The 27,434-nt window shown below is 54.3% G+C and overlaps 2 long non-coding RNA genes across 2 annotated transcripts in view; one reads left to right on the top strand and one right to left on the bottom strand.

The window, feature by feature from the left end:
- Window positions 1–27,434, top strand: part of LOC129402250 (uncharacterized) — a 192,166-nt gene that overhangs the window by 70,715 nt on the left and 94,017 nt on the right. The window contains exon 2 of the long non-coding RNA XR_008628604.1: window positions 20,377–20,733. This is a non-coding gene — a long non-coding RNA (uncharacterized LOC129402250). The remainder of the gene's footprint in view (window positions 1–20,376; window positions 20,734–27,434) is intronic.
- Window positions 17,709–19,536, bottom strand: LOC129402252 (uncharacterized). Its single transcript, XR_008628606.1, has 3 exons — window positions 19,090–19,536; window positions 18,549–18,699; window positions 17,709–18,122 (listed from the first exon to the last, which is right to left on the bottom strand). It is a non-coding gene; the product is annotated as an uncharacterized LOC129402252 (long non-coding RNA).

Genomic DNA, 27,434 nt, shown 5'->3' with positions numbered 1-27,434 from the left:
CATGGGGATGAGGAAGTGGTTGGGACCATCCAGGGGCGCCTGGAAGCAGAGCCCATCTGGCTCTTCTGGGGAGTGGTTGGGGGCATCAGTCCAGAAACTTCTTTTCTGGGGTTTGTGATCCCATCAGCTGTGCTCACATCCTCACCTGGGGACCTGGGGACCTGGGGACGTGGGGACGTGGGGCCGGGACTGTGGCCGGGACTGTGTCCGGTGGCCGCAGCAGGGAGTGCGGAATGAGGATGTTGTTTCAGTGCCAGCAAGACAGTAGGAGATGGGAGGCTGCCAGCCCTGGTTTAGTCCCCGCACCACAGACAGGCCCCTTGAGCATGGCAGAGGTGGCCATGGAGGCCCCGAGCCCTGCTGAAGGGGTGCCCCCCTGGCAGCCCAGCCTCTCTGTCTGGCCAAGAATAACCAAGCCTGCCCCTGGGCCTCTCAGTACCACAGGGTTGTTTCCTTTTTGCTCCCCCTCAGTTTTTTTTTTTTTTTTCTCTTTTTGGGTCACACCTGGCGATGCTGGTTACTCCTGGCTCTGCACTCAGGAATTACTGCTGGCGGTGCTCGGGGGACCATATGGGATGCTGGGAATCGAACCTGGGTTGGCCGCGCGCAAGGCAAACGCCTTAGCTGCTGTGGTATTGCTCCAGCCTGTCCCGGCCTCTCCTCCAGTCTTTCAGAAAGGAAGAGCTGTTTGTTTCAGAACCGCACTTAGCAGGGACTGTTGGTCGCTCCCAGCAGATCTGGGATGAGCTACTCCTCTGCGTGCAAGGCCTGAACTAGCCAGTTAAAGGGTCTTTCTGGCCCTCATCCTGATTTTCCTTTGATTGCGGGGAGGGTGGTGGGGCCACTTTTAGAGGTATTCAGGGCTTACTTTCAGCTCTGTGCTCGAGGCTCACTCGTGGCCAGGAATGACCCCTAGCAGTGCTTTGGGGTCAACTATGTGCAAGGTAAGTGCTTTGCCTTCTGTATTATCACTCTGAGACCGATGAAGCAATTGTTTTGTTTGGTTTTCTTCGGTGGTGGTGGGGCACACCCAGCGGTGCACAGGGCTTACTTCCTGTCTCTGCACTCGGGGATCACTCCTGGTTGGTGCTCTGGGCACCGGCTGGGGCAGTACCTGCCGCACTATCTCGCCAGCTCTCAACCTGTCCTCCGAAGTGTCTGTGTGTGAGGGAGGGGAGCCATGTCAGAAGGAAGGATGGTTCAGGAGTTACTGGGGACAGCCTTGTACAGAAGTTGGAGGAGCCCCCAAGAAGCAGTGTAAGCCTCCAAGCCCTCGGCAGCCCACCTGGGGCTCCCTGTCTCGGCTCGGGGGTCAGCCTGGGTGTCTCGGAGGCACCAGGCATGAGCTGGCTTGTTTGTATGCTGGGGACACCAGGCACGTGGTCACACTCAATGGTGGCCTGTGACGCCGGGAGCCAGAACTGAAGACTCCCGACTGTCCCCGCCCCCTTCTTTGGACAGGATCATCAGAGATGGTGATGGGCAGCCACCCCCAGCCTGCCTGGCGATGGGGTGGGGTGTCAGGAGGTGACCAGGTGGTGCTCTGAGATCCCTGTGATAAAAGGGCTCGTGCAAATAGCAGCATCTCTCACCAGCCCGGACCCTTGCTGGATGCCCGGAGCCACTCCTGCCTCTGCCCGGCTCCCAGGGTTCACGGCAGCTTTGCCATTCAGTGTCCCCAGGGGTCACTGGTTTCACAGCCTCCAGTGGCTGGCGCAGGCCCGCGGCGCTTCTCACTTGTGTCCCTGCCCCAGCTGGTCTTCCTGAGCTGTCCGGTGAGGGGTGTGGCCCCATCTCTGCCTGTCCTGCCCTGGCCCACTGCCAGCCCGCCAGAGAGCTCTTCCCCACTTCCCACAGAGGCAAGGACAGCGGACATGCTCCTTTCACTCAGCTGTGCTCAGGGGCTGCTCCTGGTTTTGCGGTCAGGGATCACTCTTCACTGGGTTTGGACCAGAAACGGTGCCAGGGATGAAAGGGAAGTCCCTCGCATACACGGCGAGGGCTCTGCCTCTCTGCTCTCTCTGGGCCCCCCACCCCCTCTCTTTCTTGCTCCACATGGGTTTGGGGGAGGGCTGTTCTGAGACTGGACATGGGGGGGGATGAAGGAGGCCTGTCTCGGGGAGTCTCACCAAAAGGAGAAGAAGGAGTGGGAGAGTGGCTGAAGGAGACGGGAGCCTGTCTGTGACTGGGCTGGGGATAATGTTTGCTTGTGTCGGTAACTGAAGGAGACCCTGGTGGTGGTATTTTGTGTAGACAGAGACCTGGATTCTTGCAGACGAAGAAACTCTGACTGAAAGTGGTAAATGGTTTGGTTTTCTGTTTGCCGAGCCAGTGCACATGGTGCCCGGGTCTTGTTGGAGCCTGGAGGGGCACCTTCTGGACCCCGGAGGCCAGAGTGGAAGAAGGGATCGGTGCTTGAGAGGTGTGGTTGTGTGTGTGTGCATGTGTGTGTGTGTGTGTGTGTGTGAAGGAGAGAGAATGAGTGTGTATGAGAGTGTGAGTGTGTGTATGTGTGGAAAAGAGAGTGTGTGTGAGAGAGAATGTGTGTCCATGTGGTGAGAGTGTGTGAAAGAATGAGTGTGTGAGTATGAGAGTGTGTGTATGTGTGTGTGAAAGAGTGTGTGTGAGAGTGTGTATGAGAGTGTGTATCTGTGTATGAAAGGGTGAGAGAGAATGTGTGTGCGTGTGGTAATAGTGTGTGTGAGTATGAGAGAGTGAGTGTGTGTACTTGTGTGAAAGAGTGTGTGAGAGAATGTGTGTGTCTGTGTGTGTGTGTGTATATGTGTGTGTGTGTGTATGTGTGTGTGTGTGCGTGCACACACACATGCATGTGGGCTGCCGCCTCAGGCCGCTTACACCTGCCAGGTCCCTGCACATGCGCCTGCATGTGGCACTCTGCTCTGCTCGCTGCCCTCCCTGGCCTGCGCCAGGGTTGCCTTTGGCCTTCAGGAGTGGCGGGGATGCTTCTCAGGCAGGGCTGGAATGACCATGGGGCACACGAGGTGTGGGAAGCAGGACTGAGAAGTTGCTGTCTGCAGAGCTCCCCTTCTGTGTGTGAACTTCCACCCCCAGAACATCCCCATTCATTCCCCCCCACCCCCCGCACCGCAGGGAGGAATTGGGGGAGCAGGTGTCAGCTCTGACCAACACATTCTGCTGCAGCTTCCCTGGCTTGGCTGGCATGGCAATAGGCCGGGCAGGAGTGGGTGGGCAGCGGGCAGGGAGCTCCTGCTGAGTCAGCACTTGCTCCTGAGTTTCCTCCCTGCACTGCCTCCCTGCCCCCCAGGGGCAGCACCGGGATGGTAATGCCCACCTGGCTGCCAGCCTGGCAGGTGAGCTGGGGGCTGACCCTCCATCCTCCGCAGTCTCAATTTTCAGTGCAGACCTACGGAATTGGGGCAGGGGTGGTTTCCAGGGGACTGCAGAGGACAGTGGAGGAGTAGGGAGCCAAGAGACTGGACCAGCCCTCAGCTCGGGCTCCTTCCCAGTGGCCTCTCCTTGTGGGGCATCGCCCTGTGCCTCTGCTGCTCGTCCAGCCGTCCAGCCCCGAGTTGAGGATTAGGGGTTGCTTCCTGGAGTATTTAAATTGCCTTTACAAGGGGTGGGGAAATCCACTGTGAATGAAATAAAAGGAAAAGGTAAAATAACTTCACCCTGGTGGCCTTTTATTTGGGCTCCTGGAAGCCCTGTAGGTCTCATCCATCAGACTTTCGGGGGGTGGTTCTAGGGCTTGGACCCAGTACTTGCAAGGCATGTGTTTTCCCACTGAGCTACGTCTTTCTGGCCAATGGTTCTTTTCCTAGAGTTTTTGGACTATTCTTTTTTTCCTTTCCCACTAAGTATTTATTTCATCCCCACAAAGAACCCTCTAGCAGTTACTGTGAAGGAGGCTGCTATTCTAAGTCCTTGGTAACTATTAACTCAATTAGCTGAATCCCATAGTAGCCTGGTGAGGCAGGGCGAGAATGCAGAGGGTAGGGGACATGTGGAGGTCAGGGGGCACTTCCTGTGACTCCTGATGAGTAAGGCCGCAGGGACTGTGACCTTCTCCACTCTGAGAAGCAGATAATTGGAAATGTTCACCCCCCCACCTAGACAGAAACACCAGCTGCTTCTAGAATCTGGGTCATGGCTTTGTGACTCTGCATGGAGCCTCTCGTGAATGAATAGATATATTCTAGCTCCCATTGGTGCTGCCCAGATGGTAGGAGGGACACCGGGTGCTGGGGAAAGGGACACAGGGCCTCGTAGATGCCAGGCAGGTGCCCCAACACCCAGCTACACCCCTGCTCCCCACTCACATTTTGTGGGGGGGAGGTTGTTGGCTCATGTGGGAGATGTTAAGGGACTTTTCCTGGCCCTGTGTTCAGGAACGAGCCCTGGTGGTGCTCAAAGGACCCTTCGAGGTGCTGGGGATCAAACTGGGGTGGGCTACATGCAGAGCAAGTACCTCACCTTGCTAACGAGCTCTCCAGCCCCAGCCTACCAACATTTTTTTATCTGCTCTGGCATCTGATTCCTCTTGTGCCACACATTTTCTCATTTTAGTTTACGTCTGTTTGCTCTTGAAAAGTTTGCTAAGCTCTGGGACTTAAAAATCCCTCAAGACACAGCCACACGCTCTAGCGGGGTGCTCAGTGCACCCTGGGAGTAGCTCCTCGTGGCGTGAGCATTGTCAGCCACAGCTGAGGATGGCGTTGGTAGCAGAGGATCTGCTGCTCAGAGCCCCAGGACCCGGTTCAGGATGGAGTCCAGCCAGTGTGTCAACAAGTCTGCTGGTTGCACATTAATATCACAATTAATTATTTAGCAGTCATTAGTAAATCATGAAGCTGACATTATTATTCTTTATTATTAAATAACAGAATGATGCTAATGCCATCACATATTAATTATTTAAGTCTCATTACTTAGTATTAAGCGATGTGGAACTTGACTAACATGGAAAGCCGCAGGAATGGAGAAGAGACCCTGCCGGCTGCTGGCCGTTTGGTTTCTCTCCCTTCCCTTGTCCCAGTTCCCCGAAGCCCCAGAGTCTCAAGGGCTCGGGAGGGTCCAGACTGGACTTTATAATAGGAGGTCCCAGTGGACAGGCCCGAGGGGTAGAATGCGACCATCTCTCCCGAAACTGCTCCCGAGTGCGGGACGCCCTGGGTATCAGCCTTTGCAGCAATGATTTGTGGAGATGGAGACACACTGGATGAATGAGTGACCCAATCCGGTTTAGTCCCTAAATTCAGCGAGTGACCTGTGTCCTGAGAGAGGAACGAACTCCGATAAGCGGGAAGAATGCTGGGGGTGGGGGCCGGGTGAAAGGGCCCGGGAAGAATGCTGGGGGCATTGCTGGATGGAGATCTGGAGGTCGATGTGGATGTTGCAGTCAGGTACTGCAGGGACCCAGTGGGAGAGGCCGGGAAGGATCCTGCAGACAGGCCCTCCCCGCAGGGACCTGGGGGCCTGGAAAACTGGCAGCCCCTTGCCCCCAGGCCTCAGTGCTAACTCCTCTTCTTAAGCCCAGGTGATCTCCGCAGATAACCTTTGGAGCCCAATTTCCAGTAACGATAGGCATTTGGAAATATTTTGTATTTTTTGTCATTCTCAGTTTTCCACTTATTTGAGCCCCGGTGGGCCTGACAGTTTGGTGGTGCTAAGGGGCTTGCCCAGGTCCGCTGGTGCTGGGGCGCTGTCGGGGCCGTGCTCCCCGGGGGTGCTCGGCGAGCCCATGCAGTACTGGGAAGGACTTTGAGCTCTCACCCTGGCCCCCTCCCTTTCTTTCTGATTTGCCATACAACTTGCTCTTTGCATTTCATGTTCTGGGAGCTTTCCGAGGGTCTGCTAGCAATGTCCTCTCCGGACCCATCCTCCCATCCACTAGCCCTGGGGCTTAAGACGGGAGCTGCCGTCTCCCATGCAGCCTTGTTGGCAGTCCTGACCCCCTCTCCCAGGTGGTAGGGGGGGTTCCAAATGTGACCCTGCCTGTAGCATTCCAGTGTGTGGTTTCAGGGAGTGGGGTGTGTGTGTGGCAGGGGGAGGGTGTCTCTGCAAGGCTGTCACTGATGGTGGCTGTTTGGTCCATTGGGAAGTGTATTGCGCTAAGAACCCCATTTCCCACTACCCCTGTCATCCCATCTGTCCCCCACCTTACTCTCTGGTCCTTCTGCTCTGCCCCGTGCCTGGGAGAGCGCAGGAAGCCCCGAGGGGGAGCTGCTGAGTTCATGCAACTCCTGTCTTCATAACTCTTCATCAGATCCCCTCTGCGTGGTTGACCAACTGCCCTGTCTGTGTCTCCCGGGAGGAACAGTTTAGGGAGAGCACGGATGGCAGGAGACGCCAAGGAGCAGGGGTGGGGGTGGGGCTCCCCAGGTGCACCAGGAGGGGAGAGAGTGCCAGAGCTGGCACTCCTTAGCAGCTGACACCGATGGACAGACACGTTGGCTGAGGAGCAGCATATGTTCTCTTCCACTGTCCTTCTGCTGTGCTGACGGGAGGCCCGGGAGCCTGCCCTAGGTACGGCAAACCTTGGTGATAGGTGGGGGTTCCCTTTGTGACGGAGGGGAGAGTAGATAAGAAAACTTAGAGCGTTGGTCCACACCTGGCAGTTACTCCTGACTCTGCACTCAAGGATCACTCCTAGAGGTGCTCAGGGGATCCTATGGGTTGCTGGGACTCCCACCAGGCTGCTCATAAGCCAAATGCCTACATCCCTGTACTGTCTCTCGGGCCTTGGGTATGAAAACTTTTGTGATAAAATGAACATCGAGGGGGGCCGGAGAGTTGGTCCAGTGGGTAGGGCACTTGCCTTGCATGTGGCTGACCTGGGTTTGATCCCCGGCACCATGTCTGATTCCCTGAGCTCTGCTGGGAGTGAGACCTGAGCACAGACCCAGAAGTAAGTCCCGAGCAGCACCTGGTGTGGCCCCCCGAAACCCCCAAGTTAAAAATAAAATAAACATTGAGGAAAAGAGGGAGGCTTCTGCTTCTGGTTTGGTCATTCTGGTGGACGGGACAGTTTCCTGGGAACCTGGACCTTCAGCTCCTGGTGTCCCCTTTACCTCCATGGGGCTCAGGTCAGACATAGGGAGTTACTTGTTTCCCTGTACAATAATTTGTTACTATTGTTATTTGGGACTGGAGCGATAGCACAGCAGGTAGGGCGTTTGCCTTGTATGTGGCCGACCTGAGTTCGATTCCTCCGTCCCTCTTGGCGAGCCCGGCAAACTACCGAGAGCATCCTGCCCGCATGGCAGAGCCTGGCAAGCTACGGTGGCATATTCGATATGCCAAAAACAGTAGCAACAAGTCTCACAATGGAGATGTTACTGGTACCCACTCGAACAAATCCATGAACAACGGATGACAGTGCAACAGTGTTACTTATTGGCTTTTGTTATTCAAGAAATTGATTCAGAAACAGCCCTTCCGGGTTGTCTGAGTCTTGCCTTGCACAGGGCCTACCTGGGTTCAGTCCTCAGCACCGCATATGGTTCCCCAAGCCCACCAGGAGTGATCCCGGCGTGCAGAGCCTGCGTGCAGAGCCAGCACTGTTGGATGTGGCCCCCAAATAAACAAAACGTAAAACCAGATACAGCACTTTGTTGCTTTCAGGCCTGTCTCTAGCCGAGAGGAGGACCTACAAGGACAGCGCTGGGTGAACCCTACCCCCATTTAAACACACCTGCTTGCTGAACCAAATCGTCTTCTTCACTCGAGGCATGTGGAAAGTAGGGAGTGACCTTTCCTTATGACATCATCTCTGACCTTTGCCAGGGACGGACTGGCTCATGGAAGACTTCTGGCACCAGGCCTGGACTCCCTGCTGGGCCCTTGCCATTCCTCAGGCCTCAGCCGAGGATGAAGACCTCGGGTTGGTAGTCATCCACTTGAATGACAGTCAGGGGGCTGCCACAGGGGCAGGATTCTTAGTCCCACTCCTTGCTTCTGCACTTTCAGGGTGCAGACCCTTGGGAGAAAGGGGAGCGAAGCAAGAGCCCTCCCTGGCCCTTCAGGGCTGGTTTTGGGGATGGAGGCCCCTTGATCTCCAGGCCAGCCTTTGTTTGCCCTCAGCAAGGACAAGGGCCAGCAGCTGTTGAATCTGGAGTGTCTGAGGTGCCCCCAGATCTGCCTTGCTTCACTCACTCCTGGCTGGACCTCTGAGCGTTCTCCAAACGGAGACCTGGAGGCTGGAGGCTCCTCCTTGCTGCTTCTCCAGCACCAACAGTCACGCTCTTATGGCCCCTCCACTCCTCTGCCTGCTCAGGACTGTCTCTGGGCCCGGGAGATATTTCAGGGGTCAGGCTTTTCAGGGACGCCACCCAGGTTCAACATTCAGCACTGTTTGGGCCATTTGGCCCTGCAAACATCCTTGGGTGCAGCTCATTGGAGATCTGCAGATCTTGGAGCATTTTCGAGATGGTCCCAGGGAGCTCAGACTCCGAGGGGCCCAAGCAACACTGAATCCCCGGGTCTTCTCACTGAGCCTCCAGCTTGACTGAGAATCACTGGATATGGCCCCCGGGCCCACTGAGCATCACCTGGGAGCCCTCCATGTCCCCTCCCTTATCCCCCTCTCACCCCAAAAAGAGTGAGAAAAACCTACTCCCTGAGTGTACGTGGCACCTGGAATTAACAGAATGATGAAGCCTGGCTTCTGAGTTAATTTGGAGTGTGAGTAACTGGGAAACTGCTTTATATTCCAAATGTTTATTTTCCAAATGTTTATTTTCCACCATCCAGTGTTAGATAACATTGGGTTGTCCTTGCTCCTCCCTTGGGGAGCTTTAAGGTTTATTGAGCCACTCCCACAACAGTGCTACTGAGGCACACCTGATTACATCAATCACCGATAATCCTATATTGCTTTTCTCTTTCCTTTATGTCATTTGCATGCTTTATTTAGCAATGTCCTTTTTGTATAGACACAGGAAGACAGTCATGCTATGCTTTGTAACGTGGGAGTTAATTGACACCAAAATAATATTTACTTCTGGGCATCCATATTTACTTAAGCCTCAGTTGCCCTTAGTTCCTATCACTCTTAAGAGCAGGGTTCCAACGAGGGACTGAATGGACCCATGGCCAGCTGTGAGCTACCCTGGCATCGAAATGAGCCAGGCCACATGCCATAGTACTTAACTATAAGTTAAGAGCGTGGTCATGGACAAACTGTCATAACCCAAAAAAGAGTAACTGAATAAGAACCCTGCTGGAGTTAGGAAAGACTAACAAGACCTGAGGACTGTGGTCTGGGATATATAGCGAGATGTTCCTGGGAAAAGCCACCCTTTAAGCTTAATATATCACCTAGTGTTTATATAAAATGACATTGCCAGAAATATTATAAGAAGTAAATTTTACCCTGACTGTTTAAATGGATTACTAGCTGAGGAAAGGAGAAAGCAATACACCCCCATGGAATCCCACCCTTGAGCGGATCTCCTAGTAATCTGGAGTGCTGAATCCTCAAATGAGGTTTTGTCCTTGAGTTAATCTCCTGAAGGAGTGGCTTTACATCTCTTTGTTGTCATGATAATGTTCAGCCCCACCTTGGCATCCCCACGCTTCATGATTTCTATATAACTATGCGGCAAGGGGTAATAGGGAAGGAGATCTTGAACATGTTGAAGAGTGGATGTCGGGAACAAGAAAGTCAGGACTAGTTGCTGAAGACTGTAAGCAGAGGACTTTGAGGTCACGAGGAGACTAGGGTGATGGAACTGTGATGACCGGGGCTACTACCAGAACTATGGGTATGACTGCGCTCTAAGGGGAAAGATGCAACTATCCCGGGAGGAGAGAGAAATAAACTGACTATCAACCATTGCCTGGCCCGCCGAGGTGGCTCTCGGCCACCGAATTCTTGAGTCCTTCCCGGGTGGGCCCACCACACTTTTCTATTTGAAACTTACAATCCATTACAGCATTTTTACTACTACTACTACTACTACTACTACTACTACTACTACTATTTTAATGTAATCACCATGAATTACCAAGTTATTTGTGATTGGGTTTCAGGTGTACAATGTTCCAGCAATAGTCCATCCACTAGTGCCCCCTTTCTTCCACCGTTATCCCCTAGTTCCCTCCTACCCCCCAGACTGCCTCTGTCTGTTTGCTCTTTCTGTAAGCACCAGGAATCTGGTGGGCATTTTGCTGCTGGAAAACCATCCTGGTTAACTTTGACAAACTGAGACAAACTAGTTAGTATTTTCTGAGTGCTTTCTGTGTACGAGGGAGTTACCTAGCACTGGACATGGGTCAGCTAGTTTAATCCATTAATTGATGGGCTTTTGGGTTACACTCAGGGGTTACTCCTGAGTAACTCAGGGGTCAGTCCTGGCTCTGCACTCAGGAATTATTCCTGACTGTGCCTCTGTGTGCTATGCAAAGGCCCTCCCCACTGTACTATTACTCCGGGGCCCAGGGTCAGCTCTGTTAATCCCCCTCACGGCCCCTGAAGAAAGGGCGGGTGGGCCTTAATGTCTGAGATGGAAGATGAAGTTCTGGAAGACTTAGCTTCAAGGGATCAGGCAAGAGGCTGGTGGGCTGCAGTGGGTCCTGGGCCCGGCCTTCCCAAATCTTTGGTTTCTCTCTTTCCACTTCCTCTGGGACTCAGTGATTCAGCCTTGTCCGTTATTTTCCCCCTTTGGAATGGTTTATTTACTTCTTTATTTTTTATCAACTTGGGTTGGAGCGATAGCACAGTGGGTAGGGAGTTTGCCTTGCACGTGGTTGACCCGGGTTTGATTCCTCTGTCCCTCTTGGAGAGCCCGGCAAGCTACCCAGAGTATCCCGCCCACATGGCAGAGTTTGGCAAGCTACCTGTGGTGTATTGGATATGCCAAAAACAATAAAACAAGTCTCACAATGGAGACGTTACTGGTGTCTGCTCGAGCGAATCCATGAACAGCGGGATGACAGTGCTACAGTGCCATTAAAAACAGCTCCCATCCATTCCCTACCTTTTCCCTTTCTCTCCCCACAGGGTGACCTTGCTCCTGTGCCCTTTTTGTGTGTCCCCCCTCCCCCCCACACCTTCCCCTTGCTGACCGGGTGACTCACTAGAACAGTTGCCTTCCTGGCTGTCAGCGTGACCCTCTGGGCAGCTGGAGCATGAGACGTCTCGTGCCCAGCCCAGCTGTTCTTCCTCCCATCCTGCTCTTCTGCTCCTCATTTCTCCCATGTCCCGTGGGCCAGGGCACAGGCTGCCAGGGTTGACTCAGTGAGTTGTGCGTGTGTGTGTGTGTGTGTGTGTGTGTGTGTGTGTGTGTGTGAGAGAGAGAGAGAGAGAGAGAGAGAGAGAGAGAGAGAGAGAGAGAGAGAGAGAGAGAGAGAGAGAGTCAGAAGTGCATTCCAGAGTCAGGAGCGTGACCTCCAGAAGCTACGCTAATGCCCATTGTAAAGAGGATCTGGAACAAAGATGCGATTATGCCCTGGCAGTGCCCCGGGAGATGGGGAAGGGCAGGGCCCGCAGGGCTGAAACCCTTGCTTGAGGACACCAGGCCCAGGAAACTGAACCTCCAGTCCCCATTTCGGAGGCTGAGAAAGTCACCCCCTCCCGCGAGGAAGCAGGGCTTGGGGCAATGAAGGGCTTGGCTCGCTTCCATTCCCGCTCACCTCTCCCAAACCCAGAACTTAACCCTGCCTTTCCCTGCTGCTGTCTCTGAATCTCTGGTTGCTGTGAAGGTGGAAGAGGTGTCAAGGTGTAAAATTAATGGGACTTCTTGTTCACGGACCATTTAATTAAAGAAGTTAAAAGATGTATGTATTTTATTTTTGTGTACTTATTTATTGAGGGGGGTCACACCTGGCGATGATCAGGGTTTATTCCTGGCTCTGCACTCAAGAATGACTCCTGGCGGTGCTTGGGGGACCATCTGGATGCCGGGGATTGAACCCAGGTTGGCCTTGTTTGAGGCAAACCGCCCTACCTATAAGTACTATTGTTCGGGCATCAGGTAACAGACAATGAATAGATTCTCTACCTTCTTTTTATCCTTCTTGTTTTTGTTTTTGGGACCACACCTGGCTGTAGGCAGGACTTACTCCTGGTTTTGTGCTTAGGGATCACTCCTGCAAGGGCTCAGGGGACCATATGCTGTTTTGGATAAGACCCATATTCGCCTCTTGCGAGACAGATGCCTTATCCTCTGTCTTACCACTCTGGCTGTCATTTTGTTATTTATGAAAACTTTTTTGTTTTGATTTTTGGGCCACACCGGAATGATTAGGTTTTCCTTCTGACTGTATGCTCAGGGCTCACTCCTGGCGGTGGTCAGGGTATCACATCTATTGTAGAGATGAAACCTATGTAGGCACTTGTAAGGCAAGTGCCTTAAGCCCTATACTATCTATCTGGCCCCTAATTTTTTATTTTATCCCCTCCTTGTCTTCATGTTTTGTGACCTTGGTTGTTGACACAGGTCTGGCTGCGGTGTTCTGGAGGGGCACCTCATCAGCTTGTGGTACCCACTGAGGTTGGCGCTCCTTTTGTTGTGGCGCTTGCATTTGTGCCCCCTCCCCTTCCCCCCCTCCCCACCCCAGACCTCACACTGTTGGTTGAGTGAGGCACACAAGTCATGGTTGTGGTGCTCACTGGGGAAGACTTGATGCTTACACCTGTGCTGGTCAGGAATCGCACTTTTCAGTTGTGGTACATGCTGGATTGCACCCCTTTTCTGTGGTGCTCACACACGCCTGGCTGTGGTGTGGTCTGAAAACACATATAGTGCTGGAGAGGCAGCACAGCATAGTTGCCGGGCTCTGAGGGCAGAGTAGTCAGGATAGCACTGGGCACACGAGGGACACTGGGGATTTGAACTCATGACCATATATATGTGTGTGTGCAACGTAGGTAACCAAAAACCTTAAGCCACTGTGTTCTGTCTCTGGGCCCTTCCTCCTTATTTTGAATGTGACCTTCTGCCCTTCCCTACGACGCATCATTTCTTCTCTCCTCATGCATGTAACTCTCAGGGTCCGTGATCCATCATGATCCGTCCCCAAGGTCCTGGAGCACGTGACTTGGGTGTGTTGTTTCTGTTCTTCCCCTGGTCACTCCCCTCAGCTCAGTTCCTCCAGTGTGATTTGAGGGGCTTCCCCCGCAGGGGCCTCCGTGAGATCTGGGATCTCTTTCCCCTGAGAAAGGTCCTGGGGCTCGTTTGCGGCTTGTGCAGTCGTGCAGGCTGCTCCAGGTCTTGGACCAAGCTCCTATCTTCCTGGGGCACTGTGGCGTGGCCCTGTGCCCTGGCATCCTGCCCGCTTTGTTCATGGGAATGAGATGGACAGGTGGGTCTCTGCTGACCTTTCCCTGAGGGACTGTATGAGTAAAAGCAAACAACAACAACAAAAAAACTTCCAAAAAAAAAAACCCCACCACTTTGAAGATTTGTCATTTGTAGAAGCAACATGGTGGTAGCTCTTCCCAGCTCACTGCCGCATCTCAGTCGTCTTCAGTGTGGGGAGAAGAGTGGGAGGGAGTGGGCTGGGGGCTGGGGGTCGTGCTAGGTGAGAGGACAGGGCAAGGGTCTGCTTGGTGCAGGGCTGGAAGTGGATCCCGTGCTCTGTCCTACCAGGCTCTCGACCCAGGCCGTCCTCTGTCCTTCCTCTCCTTCCTCCCCCTCCTTGACTGGAGAGATAACTGCAGGACTTCAGGCAACTTGCTTTGCATGGGGCCTACCTGGTTCAATCCCTGGCACCCTGAGCACTGCTAGGAGTGATTCTCTGGGGGTGGGAGGTGCTAGAGGGGAGTCTTCCTTAGCCCCTCCTGTCTGTTGTCTGTCTGTCCAGCTTTCTTTCTCTCTGCACCTTACTCTTGCGATGCGCCTCTGGCTCGGTCTGCTTGTGTCACTGCCTTGAGGGATGATGGGCACCTTGGGGAGAAGGCCTGCCCCCTGGGACCATTCAGGCTGTGGCTTAGCTGCTGGGTTTGTGCACCTGGACTATGTGCCAGGCTTCTGCTCCCCAGTACATGGCAGTGGCACACCTGTTACATTCCCAAGGACGATTCAGCTTGGCCACACCTGCATGGTCGTCTTAAAGACATGCTGGGGTCTCTGAAGCAGCAGTGCTCAGAAGGTTCTGGGGCTCCTCCTGGTGATTCCTGGCCAATTTGGTCAGCAGTTGGCCAAGAATGTGGGGATTAACTGGGCCACAGCTGGTGGTGCTCAGGGAACCCTTGGGCTGTGTCTGGCAGCATTCGGGGACCGTGCCACCTGGGGAATGTGCCGTTGTGTGCTGCAGAAGGACTGGGCACCTTAGCACTTAGCAGTTTCTCCACCCCTATTTATAATTTGCATAGGGGCCACACCCAGCAGTGCCCCCAGGCCTCTGGAGACTCTCCTGAGATGCTTGGCTGGGTTGTGCTTGGGTCCTGTGCCCTATGGTGTTGGAGGGCAGAAAGTCAGGGCTTGTCACATGCAAGGCATGCGCTCTGGCGCTTGAGCCGCATCCCATCCTGAGCCCCAGTCTTTCTTTCTTTCTTTCTTTCTTTCTTTCTTTCTTTCTTTCTTTCTTTCTTTCTTTCTTTCTTTCTTTCTTTCTTTCTTTCTTTCTTTCTTTCTTTCTTTCTTTCTGGCGCTTGAGCCGCATCCTGAGCCCCAGTCTTTCTTTCTTTCTTTCTTTCTTTCTTTCTTTCTTTCTTTCTTTCTTTCTTTCTTTCTTTCTTTCTTTCTTTCTTTCTTTCTTTCTTTCTTTCTTTCTTTCTTTCTTTCTTTCTTTCTTTCTTTCTTTCTCACACCCAGTGATGCATAGGGGTTACTCCTAGCTCATGCACTCAGGAATCACTCCTGACGGTGCTCAGGGATGCTGGGAATCAAACCTGGGCCAGCTGTCTGCAAGGCAAATGCCCTACTTGCTGTGCTATCACACCCTCCTGCCCTCCCTCCTGCCCTCCCTCTGTCCCTCATGCCCTTCCTTCCTTCCTTCCTTCCTTCCTTCCTTCCTTCCTTCCTTCCTTCCTTCCTTCCTTCCTTCCTTCCTTCCTTCCTTCCTTCCTTCCTTCCTTCCTTCCTTCCTTCCTTCCTTCCTGTCAACCCGGGTCAACCATGTGCAAAGGCAGATGCTCTGCCCATTGTATTATCCTTCTGCCCCCCTGCTCCCAGTATTTTAAAAGAAGGCCTTTCTCCATGTCTTGATCAGAGTGCTAGGTAGCCCCCACACGTGGGGTGCAGGCTCAGGTGCCAAAGGGACAGAAAGCTCATTCTACATGGGCCTCGTGGCCCTCCTACACGAGTCTGTGAGCCTGGCTCCTTGCCAAGAGGCTCAGCAAACCTTCTTTGGTGAGGGAGACTGGGACTGGTTTGCATCTCCCGACCTAGCAGAGTGAAGGTGCTTGTGGGTCAGAAGTGCTGTTGAGTTTGATGTCAGGCTGACTTGGTGCCCGTGTCCTGGGATTATCCCACCCTGGCTTCTGGCACGCCCAAGCCCAGTATTCCATCCCCTGCTTGAGGATTTGATGGAGTATAAATGAGGTGGGGTGGGGTGGGGAGTTCTATGCTGGAAGGCTGGGCATTCCGGAGCCACTGATGTGGGTCCTCCCAGCACACGTTAAGGAAACACCAAAGCGAAGCAAAAACGGAGTCTGTGCAGGACAACTGCCGCTTTTCTTGGGGAACCAGACTCCTTGACGTGTCGTTAAAATGGTCAGGCCGACCTCAGTGCTACAGCTTCACCAAGAAAGACCAGACGGGAGCAGTTGCCAGGGTGTCATGGGCTGGACAGTGAGCAAGGAGACAGACCCCTCCTTGGCAGGGCCCGTGGTGAAGAGCTGTCACTCGCAGCCACGAGAGGGAGCAGGCCAGGCCCGCTGGTCGGTGAGCCTGGTGGTGCCAGTGGAACTCAGGAGTGATTCCCCAGCATCCATTGCTGCTGGCGCTCTGCTGTGTAGCTGGCAGAGGCCGTGTAACCCCCATCCAGGGACCTGCTGCCTCTAAAACGAACAGTACGCAGAACTGCTGCCACAGGCGAGGGAAACAGAACGTCAAGGAGCTCGGATGCAGAACTCACGGGTGACACCCTGCCAGGACACTTCTGGACACATTCCGTGGCTGTAGTCCCTAAGAAGCTGGCCCTCTCACACTCTCACAGCCCTGGTACTAGGAACCACAGTCGCTTGTTAGATTTTGTGCCCCGTACCCCGTTCACTGTTCTACACCAATCTAGGATCCCGTATATGAAAGGAGCAGCCCTCGATGTACCCTGTAGTGAAGGGGAAGTTGGTGAAGAAAGATGCTGTCTTGGAATGGGGTGGTAAACTGAGGCAGCCTGATTTTTGTTTTTCTCCAAAATGTCCACTACAGCGAGGGACAGAGGAGTCCATCCTGGATGGCTAGAAATACCTGGTCAGGAGCACCAAAAATAAGAACTAAAATGTGTCTGGGGAGTGACATTTTCTCATTTGGGGAAAGCCCCCATCTTACAAGCCTCAGGATTTTGAGTTCAATCCTTAAACCGCCCACTAGTGCCAACTGTGGTCCCGGCAGCCATGTGGTTGGGGCTGCGGCTGAGCATAGGGTCTCTGGTGTCTACACACATGGGTATTAGCTCCATAACCAAAGCGAGAGCCCCCGCCTCTGCACCACCCTTGACAATGTTGAAGTCCTGCGAGTAACCTTGGGTCGTGGTATAGGCACTGTAGAGGGGCATGTGGCCCCCAGAGAGTACCAGCACCAAGGGCACCTGTGTCCCCCGGTCATTGCAGCATCATGGACAGAGGTAAGGGGTGGCGGGGAGGTATTTGGGTCTGATAGCGAGGGAGCTAGAAAGGAGAGATTTTAGCTAAGGCATTGGGGCCCAAAAGGCATGCTTTCTCCTGGGGCCGTTCCGTTTCCCCACTGTGTGGAGTAATCCCTTTACATGCTCGGCTGTAAGAGAGTGGGGCACAACACTGTAGAGGATCAGGGAGGCCTAGAAGGTGTTGGAGCCCGGGCTTTGAGTGTGTGATATGGTGGGTGTGTTCAGAATCTAGCACTGTGTTTTCAGCTTCTTGCCTGAGAATTGCAACTTGGCCAGAATACCTTGAATTGATTTTGCCTTTTGATTTTGAATTGATTTTTGGTTGTTGACCCATTTCAGCAGGGTTTTATTTTACCCCCATTGTGGCCAAATATTTGCAATCCCCGCAGTCAGTTATTGATACCCAGGTGAGGTCTTGACTTAGAGTTTTAAAGAAGCTAGGTTTTAGGGGCCAGAGAGCTAGTACGGGGATTCTAGTGCTTGCCTTGCTCACATTCGATTCTTTGTGCTGCCTATGGCCCCCCAAGACCCACCAGGGGCGATCCCTGAGTACAAATCCAGGAGTAGGCTCTGCGTGACCCCAACCTTCCATTCCCACTCCACCAAAAAAAGGTAGGTTTTCACAAACTTAAATTCAGAAAGGGGAATTAAAAGACAAATGCTAGTCAAGATTTTTGTTTGCTTGTGGCCACATCTGGTGATGTTTAGGGGTTTCTCCTGGCTCTGCACACAGGTATTGCCCCTGGTGGCCTCTGGGGACCATATGGGATGCCAGGAATTAAACCCGGATTGGCCACGTGCAAGGCAATCGCCCTACCCTCCATACTATTGCTCTGGTCCTTAAACAAGTCTTTATTGAGGTAACATGCATTCAAAAGTGCACAGGTTGTGATTTTGTACCTATAGGATAAACGTTCACAAACTGTCCATCCTCATGAAATAAGCCCCTTCCTGGTGCCTTACCCACACCCATTGCCCTCTCCATCCTTGCTCAGGATGAGCCTGCCCTGGCTCTGAAGGACACGGGTTTAGTTAACCCAGTTTAGTAGAAGGCATGGCATGTGAGGTGCAGCGTTGCCGGCCACTGTCACGCCACGACTGTTGGGTTTTCTTCAAGTCTGTTCCGCTGCTTAGTGGGGTGTGTTAGTGGGGTGTCCTGAGTCTGGCTGTGAGTGGTGGAATGTGTGCACTGGGGGGGTGGAGTGGTCCCTGCTTCTGAGAGCCAATGGGATGTGGAAACGTGGTGCGTGCCTGTACACGGCTGGGCTGCTTGAACGGATGGTGCAGACTGCAGAACCAGACGGGCCACCGCTCTTTCCGAGTGTCTGCCCGGCACGTTCCACAGAAGAGCAGCCCTGGCTGTTGGCTCTCGAACAGAAAGCAGTGTCCTGTGAGTGGAGGACACAGCCGATGCTAAGCACGGTCCCCGGCAGGAGCTGTGCTGTGGGCTCCCCCGCCATCCTGCGTCCGTAGAGGCAGAGCCTGTGCAGGCTGTCTTCTCGCCTGAGCATAGGTTCCCCACGCTGCCCCCCCCCGCCCCACACCCCTTGGTTAGGGAACCCCTCTTTGCTGCAGTAATACCCAACAGACCATGTAATAATTCTTCGCCAAGGTGACAGAGCTTTAATGTGCCCAACCCCAGCAAAACAAACTTGGCTTCAGATTAGCCCGTGGGCCTCAGTAAATATTTAATAGACTGTGTCCCCCATTCTCTCAGCTGCCATTAACAGGGGCGGGCGCCGTAAATCATGCCACCCCTTCCTGTAGCAGCAAGCTGGAACCCCCTTCCCCCCCCGCCCCATCCCCCAGCTCACCTGATTCAGTCCTGATGTTCTGCGGTGATGCCACCAGGCTGCTCCCGAGGGGGCTGCTGGCTCTTGGCCCCCGTGCTGATTGCTGAGGTTGGACACAGAAGGTGGGGGAGTGTTGGCCCAGGCCTTACTGCACAACCAATTTCCACTGATTCTGAAATAAAGGCGACTCTTAGGGCCTGAATCGGGCAGTGCTGCATGCCCAGTGCTTCAGGTCGCTGCTTTGTCATTGCCCCTTTCTGCAGGGCCGGCATGGAAGGAGCCTTGACCAGCCTGATGGTACGGGTAGGGAGCCAAGAGTCAAAAGGAGGGACCGGTGAGATAGCTCAGAGGCCAGGGCTGTGTGCAGGCAGGGATGATTTGCGGTTGGAGAGAACAAGCAGGAGGCATCCATGGAGCTAGAGAAGACCAGGTCAGGGTGAGCCCTCAGTGCTCAGGGAAAAAAAGTGCATTCCACGCAACACCTGGACTGCGCCTCTGCCAGCTCTGGGCAGACGTCTGACCCCCAGAACTGTGAGATAGTGCCTGCGTGTTGATTTCCTACCTTTGCAATCTTGCGATGGCTACCCTCGTGGCTGTTCACGACAGTTGTCACGGTCAGACTTCTGCACTTGGGGAGCAGATTGCTTGGCTTCAAAGCCCTGTTAGGAGATTTCTTTTTCCCCCCTCGATGGCTCTCCTCGGCCCATGGGTAGGTCAAACGAGAGCTCCACGCATTGGAAAATGACCGAAGTCACTTTTAGACCAGACCCTCACTGGTTAGAAATGCAGGGCTGCGGAGCAAGGCGGCGCGTTGGCAGACCGTCTGGGTTAGCATGCAGCCCAGCCCTGAGTCCACACTTTTATGGCTGGAAAATAGGCCGGCGTCCCAGAGTCCTGGGGGGTTAGCACAGGGCAGGGTGATTACCCGGCATGCCCAGCAAGGCGTTCTCAGTATCCTCGCTCAGTATCCTCGGGCGGCTCTCCGGCCCGGCCGCTCGTCCCCGTTGGGGTCTTCAGCTCTCTTTAGGCTATTTACAGATGCCAGTGCCGTGGAGGCTACAGGATTCCCAATTAGTGGGGGCAGCCCTCAGTTCCTGGGAGGAGCTCAGTGATGGCTCAGTGAATGAATAAAAAAGCAGCAGCTTCATGCCTTGCTCCGAAGAATCTCCTCATACCCGGCCAAGCCTGGCGCCCGGCCAGGGCTTCCTGGATGTCTGTAAAAAGAAACAAAAAAAAAGAACTACTTCCTCCCAGCTGACCCGAAACCCCGCTCAGCTGATTGCCGGGACCTCTCCGCCTTGCTGGGGAGTCCAGGGCTGGGTGCCAGCTCCTGCCCGCCCAGTCATCATGTTCGCTCCCTACACCAGCTACCTACCCCTTCCCAGAAGCTTCTGTTCTCGCCTTTGTCATGGACCTCCTAAAGCCCCTTCGGCCTTCCTTAGGTCCATCTGAGGATTCTTACATCCCTGTCTGGGTGCCTATGGCGGGTCCCAGTCCCCTAAGGCCGCCCCTCCCCCACCCTCTCCCACCTCAACTTTCTGTGGGTTCTAAAGCCACAGGGAATTATTATGATAACTGGGGGGAGGGGCATGGCTACTCCTGGCTCAGTGCTTGCAAGTCACTCTTAGCTATGCTCAGGGGTCCCTGGGGTGCCTGGGATTCGAACTTGGACCTCTCCCGTGCAGAGCAGGTGCTCAGCCCTTTTTTTTTTTTTTTTTTTTTGCTGCCTCTCTGGCCCCTTTCGTGCGTTTCTTCTCCGAGTTGATTAGGGCCCCATACAAGGAAGGAAGAAAACTTGACTACCGGGGTGGTTACAGGATTGACTTCTTTTTCTCTGTCTGCCCCCCAGGCCTGATCCTGTGACCCAAAAGGAGGGAAGAAGAGGGTTCCTCCCAAGAGAGCCGTGCCTGTCAGCTTCACAGGGGCGCACAGGTGCACGAAACTCCACAGGAGGATTTTCTGCGCTTTGATGGAGTGGCAGCGCTGCTCCGTGAGCGGGAAGCAGCCCTCCTGCAGCCACACGCTTGCTGACTCCCTGCTTCTCTGGAGGCCAGCATGAGTCACCAGCACAGTCCCAGCCCGATCCTCGGGGATCCCCCCAACCTGGATGTCTGCACGGTCACCGAGGCCCGGAGCTGCGCCCAGGAGTGGAACTCTCTCTCTCGTCCCCTTCCGTCCACGCATTGGCCACGGCTCTCCGGGAAATGTAAGGCTTCTCCTTGTTTCTGGGTCCACGTACCCTTGTGTCTGTTCCTATCCATGTACACATCTCGTGTCTCCTTGTACCTGTGTTTCATGTATATTTCTCGTGTCTCCTTGTGTGTGTCTCACGTATGCATTTCTGCTGTCTCTGCACCTCTCCCTGCACATGTCATCTCCTTGTGCTTAGGTCCAGCTTCTCCCTTTTGCACACATCTCTCTACGCCCGTGACTTCTCTCAGACGGTATTTGGTGTCTCATGTGCTCGGGTGGTGTGTCTGCCCAAGGGGGGAGTCTTTGGGGGAGGAAGAGGGGAGCGGACAGCACAAATGGGATTTGAAAGGGGCCTCCTGCGAGCTACCCTGATCCCACCCCATCTGCTATGTCGGGTGCCAGGCCTGTTTCATCAGGCAGAACACAAAGTGCTGTGGCTCGGGGTCTCAAAGGCATAGCTCAGTGCCTGGCGCTTGGTGCATGGGGCTGAGTCTTGGCATACCGGTTTGAAAAGCAACACAGGGCAGTTGCACTCGGGGGCTTGATTTCCTGGTTGTGCGCTTAAATCCATGAGCGAAGAGTGGCGGGTGGGCAGGGCGAGCCAGAGGCTGTGGTCTGAACGTCACTGTGGGTCCAGATGGAGGAACTATGGATTCCTTGCCCTGGTGGATTCAGCGGATGTGAGGGATCAGGTGTGCTGACCCCCAGCACTGTGGCCGCCCCCCAATGTAGGACAAGGGCCACAGTGGGCCACGGAAAAGGCCTCTGGAAAGAAGAAGTATTACATGGATTGAGAGGAGCCTGGTGGCCTGTGCTGGACGTTGCACAGGGCGATGCTGACTGGCGTGAAGCCCATCAGAGTTCCAGCCCCAGCAGCCCGGGGGAAAGCCCTGTGGCATGCGAGGGAGGTGAGGGAGGGGGTGGTTCCTCGTGTGGTGGGCGCAAGGCACCGTGAACTTGAACCCGGCCTGTAGCAGGGTGGAGTTCTGCCGGGCACAGCGGGACGAGCCCACAGGCCCAGAGTTACGGCCGCGGCGAGGTGGGCAGCACAGAGGGATGTGGCCTCAGCGTCCAGCGGCCCACGGGAGACCCGTGCCAATAGCTCGGCTCACTTGCAGTCACTGAGGCCTTGGCTGCGGCCAGGACGGCACTGCCGGGCCGGGCTTGTGCTCTGGTTGCGTTCCCCGCTCCAGTCCCCGCTCAGACTCCCAGGGGCGGGGGCAGTCTGGGGTCCCTCCACTGAGCTCAGTGGTGATGGGTTCGTGGGCCCCTTGCACAGCCGCTGGCTGAGTTACTGCCTCTGCGTGGGACACAGCAGAGGGGCCTCTGAGTGACTTTCTCTGAGCTCTGCGGCGGCCTCTTCTGAACACCTTCAGCCGTCACCTGCTCATGGCCCCACTGGCCCGGGCAAGAGCAGAGCCCTTGGCAGATGAGAAGTCTGAGCCTTTGAGGTTTAAGTCGAAGAGAAGGAGGCTCAGGGTGTGTGTGTGTGTGTGTGTGTGTGTGTGTGTGTGTGTGCGCTCGCGCGTGTGTGTGTGTGGGGGGGCGGTTTCCCCGGTGGGATCCAGGCCACCCCACGCCCCTGGAAGTGGTGCTTAGCAGTGGACGCTGAGCTGGTGCATCAGTCGCAGGGATCAGCTCGCCCAGGAAGAGGTCCTGAGGTTCTGGGGAGAGCTGGGGGCTGGGGAGGTTTGGCTGGGTTTCCAACGGGGAACACAAGTGTCCTGGGAACACGAGGGGCTCCGCTGGAAGGGCCGGTGGGGAACACTGAGACACACCTTCTGCCTTCGAAGGCCTCTCGGTGGTCCTTCTTGCCTTCCCTGCCCCCCTCCTCTGATGGAGGCAGCCACACTCACACTTTGCACATTGCCAAGTGTGCCCTTTCTCCCTTTTGCCCGTGCCTTCCTAGAACAGTGCCATGGTGGCAGTTCCAGAGAGCGAGAAAGCAGTTTTCTTGCTCTCCTTCCATGCCAGCTGCTGAGTGAGTCCCTGTCTCTGTTCTTCCTTTTTTTTTTTCTTTTTGGGTCACACCCGGCAATGCACAGGGGTTACTCCTGGCTCATGCACTCAGGAATTACTCCTGGCAATGCTCGAGAGGGACCGACCGTATGGGATTCTGGCAATCGAACCCGGGTCGACCATGTGCAAGGCAAATGCCTTACCCGCTGTCCTCTCGCTCCAGCCCCACCTGTTTTCCCTTTTGCTCCTCCACCCACCCGGCCACCTTTGTGGATGTGGCCAGAGGAGTCATCAGCGCGGATGGAACTTTCGCACTGTGCGGGACATGCAGCAGACCTGATCCCACCGCGGCTCAGGGAAGATGGCTGTGCAGGTAAACGTGGGGCGATGGGAGCTGTCGGCACCATGCGTCTCTCTACCGTTGGAGTACACAGAGCCCAGAGAGGCCCGGCAGGTCTCCCCACGGGCTCACAATGGGATCTGAGCTCATTTTTCTCTGCTTCCAGAGAGGCTGGGCCAGACTGCTTGCTCTGCGTGACCAGGAGCTGGTCACCTCCCTTCTCGGGACTGCGGCGTCCTCAGTGGTAGAAAGGAGGGAGGCTGCACCCAAGGATGTCGGTCAGGGACAGCAGGACCAAACAGCAGGCTGGGGTGACAGGGAGACCCAGAGCTTGCGGGCCCAGCAGACTGAGTGGCCACCGGGCAGAGCTGCTGGCGCTACAAGTGCTGCGGGTTCTTGGGGGGCTGTGCGGGGCTTGGCTGCTCCCGGATCGTGGTCCTGCGGCTGCACAATCAATCGTGGATTAGACGGCGCTACAGATCCCGGCGTCGCTCTTGCTCGGAGTCCCGCTCACCTCCCCCCGCGTCACCTTTGTGGTCGCAGCGGCAGTTTGCACCCCTGCTCAGGGCCCGGGAGCTGGACCTAGTCTCCACTGACACAGTTGGCTGGGGGAGTCGGATTCTCTTGGATAGCTGTTGTCCAGACTTCTGCTTGGCAGATCCCACCTGGATGCATGCGTGTGTGTGTGTGTGTGTGTGTGTGTGTGTGTGTGTGTCTGCCTTTGGCTCACGGGTCTCTGTACTGGTAATGTGCATGCTCTACAGTCCCAGCCTGCGAGGCTGCATTCCACCCAGACACCCACCAGCAGCATTCTTGGAGATGACTGCTTCATGCCTGTGTTGTCCCTTCCAGCCCCCCCCGCCCCCACACACACACACACACACAAGACACACAAGGTCACTTGGAGAGAAGGCCTGTGACTCATTCTCCATCCCGGTGGAGGCCAGGGGTTCTCACTGAGCAGCAGCCGTGGGTTGCCTAACGGCGGGTGTTTATGAATACCTGGAATGCGCCCGTTAACCTTGCAGCCCGTGGAGGGGGTGTGGCCTCCCATTGACGTCTGAAGACACTGAGATTCAGAGAGATCCAGAAAGTCGCCATGCTTATCTCTGGAGTCCTGTGTGCGGTGCAGTCTCTCAGCATTCCAACTTGCCGTGGCTGCTCTGCCCGTGGGCCCGCAAGGGGGCCATGAGCTGTGTTTCTGTTTTGCTTGAATTTTTAAAAACTCTCGTCCGGGGCTGGAGTGATAGTACAGCGAGTAGGGCGCTTGCCTTGCAGATGGCTGCCCTGGGCTTGATCCCCGGCATCCCACAGGGTTCCCCAGGAGCCCACCAGGAGTGATCTCTAAGTACCGAGGCAGGAGTAAGCCCCGACCACTGCAAGGTGTGGCAAAAAATAAAAAAAAATAAAAAATAAGAAAAAGCTCACATTGGCACCGAGGAACTCTACTTTTGCAGATATTTCTTAGGACAGAGATGTTCTGCAGGAAGACTAAGGTGTCTGCCTGAGATGGTTGAGTGTGGAATGGACCTGCAGCAGCACCCTGCTTGGAGTTGGGTTCTTACTCAGTGTGTCACTGTGTCACCTGAGGCAATCAGTGTCTGTCCGCCTGGACCCGTGTCCTGCCTCATGCAGTGCCATTTTAACTCCTCGTTTCTTCCTAAAGGCAGAGGATTTATGATGGAGTCTGGACACACACACAGCGAGTCTGTTGCTAGAGGGGAAAACAAATAAACATACCAGAACTGTGCAAAGAATATTTTCCAGTGGGAGCCTGCTCAGCGGTGCTGGGGCCATATTCAGGGCTATGCTCAGCAGTGCGGAGGAGATCAGGCAGTGCCAGGATTGAGCACCTTGTGCATGCCAGGCCTGAATTCCAGACCTTTGAGTCATTTATCTCCCTCGCGCAGAACGATGCAGCTTATAAAACTAAGAAGCTTCTGTCGTTGACTGTGGCTGCTGGTCTTGGCTCTGCCCATGCTGTTTGCATCTTGAGATCTAGAGGCCCCTCACTCCCCAAGTTTTCTAGTCTGCCTGGTTATTACTCTCTGAGACTGAGTTAAGAAATTATAAATATCGCCAGCTGTTAGTCAACTGAGGACCCATTATTTTTTAAAAATTCATTTCTCCTCAATAGATGGGTAAAATCTACCCCAGGGGGTTATTGTGAGAATTAACTAAGAGAACATATTGAAGGGTTTAATTTAGTGCCTGACATATAAGAAGTGCTCGGAGCATTAGCTACTTTTGCATAAAATGCTAAGATAGAATTAGGAGATCAGAACATAGAGGCCTATAGAAATAAGTGCCAAGGAGGATGAGTGGTTTCCTAAAATTTAATACCACATTCAGCCCCTTGTTAGCACAACATGCTGAGTCGGTTGTATTTGTGTCTCAGTCAAGGATTGGCAAACTTTTCTAACAAGGGATGCATAGTAAATATTTGCAGCTCTGTGGACCATGCCGTGCTGTCATGATTAGTCATTTCTGCCTGGTGTCTGAGACGCAGCCATTGACAATATGTAAATGAATGGGCATGGCTGGGTTCCAATAAAACTTTGTTTATAAGAACTGGCCACGGAGCTATACAAAAACTGCTGCGTGGGGCTGGAGCAATAGCACAGCGGGTAGGGTGCTTGCCTTGCTCGCAGCCAACCCGGGTTCGAATCCCAGCATCCCCTATGGTCCCCTGAGCACCGCCAGGAGTGATTCCTGAGTGCATGAGCCAGGAGTAACCCCTGAACATCGCTGGGTGTGACCCCCCCCAAAAAAAAAAAAAAACCTGCTGCGTTTGCCTCTTGGTCTGAATGAAAGAAACCTGCTTGTCTTTGTGATAGAGAGATGTCTCCTGGGCCATAAACACGGAGACAAAAAACAAAAACAAAACAAAGGTTATGAGAGGTCCTCTGGGAGGCATTTGGGCCGTGTGTTCGTGGGGCTTTGTGAAGAATAAAGCGTTATTCTCAGAAGGTGGCTTTCACACTGCTAGTTCTCTGACCAGTATTTAGTATACAACCCTCCAGGGTCTACTACTGACCCTTAGTCAAGCCTCAAGGCACAAGCATTTTGTCAGGGGTCCTGTCAGTGAAGATGGTGGGAGATGAGTTTAGGATGCTGAATGCTTTCTGTATTGGAGGCTCTCGTTTCTCCCTGCAGCCTGCACAGGCGTCTCCACGGATTCGTCAGTAGGCCCGGGCTGCACAGACAGAGGCCTTGTCTCCTCCCTTTCTGGGTGGCTGGGAGCCTCTTAGGTGGTCCGTGCCCTCTTTGACAGATCGCCGCAGTTATCGGAAGAACATGACCTTTGGAATAAAGCACAGCCAAGTTTTGAAGGCTTTGCTGTGCGGCCTTGCTCAGGATCCTAGAACTCTCTGAGCCTTCACTTTCCTAATCTGCCCCGTGGGGGCTGGTGGAACCCTGGCCTCATCCCGGGAAAGCGTGTCTGGTTTTCCAGCTGGAGCCGGCGAGGCTAAGGATTGCAGTCCTCTCTCCTGGGTGGGGAGGGTTCTGTGTAAGAAGGCCTGGGAAAACAATGGCCTGTGGAATTCCAAAGTTAATGAAGGGAGCAGATTCCAGGAGGGTCTCGGCGTGACCTCCTAGCCCTGTTATCCCTGAGCGAGCTGGGAGACCACTGCACCCAGGGGCTCCCATGCAGTGGGGGCAGGGCCGCGCGGCTCCGCGGGGAGCCCAGGCTTGGGTGGGTGTGTTCGAGACCCTTCCCTCTGGTCCTTGCTTCACTCGAGAAGACGAGGGGCTGGGAAAGGCCGGGGCGAGGCTGGCAGAGAACATTTGGGGAGTGATTTTCAGCTGCCTGAAGGAGAGGCAGAGGCTGTAGGACAAGTTTAAAAGAAGACCCTGTTGTCTTGGAAGAAGGTGAACAGAAGGCCAGGGTGGCAGTGACTAAGGGTGACAGAGCAGTAGGGCCCACTCAGTGAGAAGTAAACTGTTGACTATCGGGTCCTTGATTGAAAAGTTGCCAATCCTGGACTGACTCACAGATATCGCTCAGAGCTGCATCTAGTGTTCAAACTTGAGTCAACTGTTCTGGCCTCGGAACCCCAGAGGTCCACCGTGGGGACAAGACGGGTAGGATGAAGAGACGGGCTTCTGCTGACTGCTCAATTCTCAGCTGCATCCTCTGTGTCTGACTCCCGGGACCTTCGGGGAAAAGGCTCTGGAGACAGCGGGGCAGTAACGTGCCAGCCTGTAGGATGTCGGGTGGCAGCAGAAAAAGGCCAATATGGATGGGTCATCCTGGCTTGGCTTCCGATGGCAAGATGCACTGAGCACTGTGAGTGCTCAAGGGGACTGTGTGTGTGTGTGTGTGTGTGTGTGTGTGTGATGATTATGTTGTGTTATATTTCTATATGGTGTGAGTGTGTTTGGTGAGTGAGTGGGTATGTGCTTATGTCTGA

The sequence above is a fragment of the Sorex araneus genome, chromosome 2, assembly GCF_027595985.1.
Source record: "Sorex araneus isolate mSorAra2 chromosome 2, mSorAra2.pri, whole genome shotgun sequence".
NCBI classification, from domain to species: domain Eukaryota; kingdom Metazoa; phylum Chordata; class Mammalia; order Eulipotyphla; family Soricidae; genus Sorex; species Sorex araneus.
Note: the sequence above shows the minus strand (reverse complement) of the source record. Positions and strands in the feature narration are given on the sequence as shown.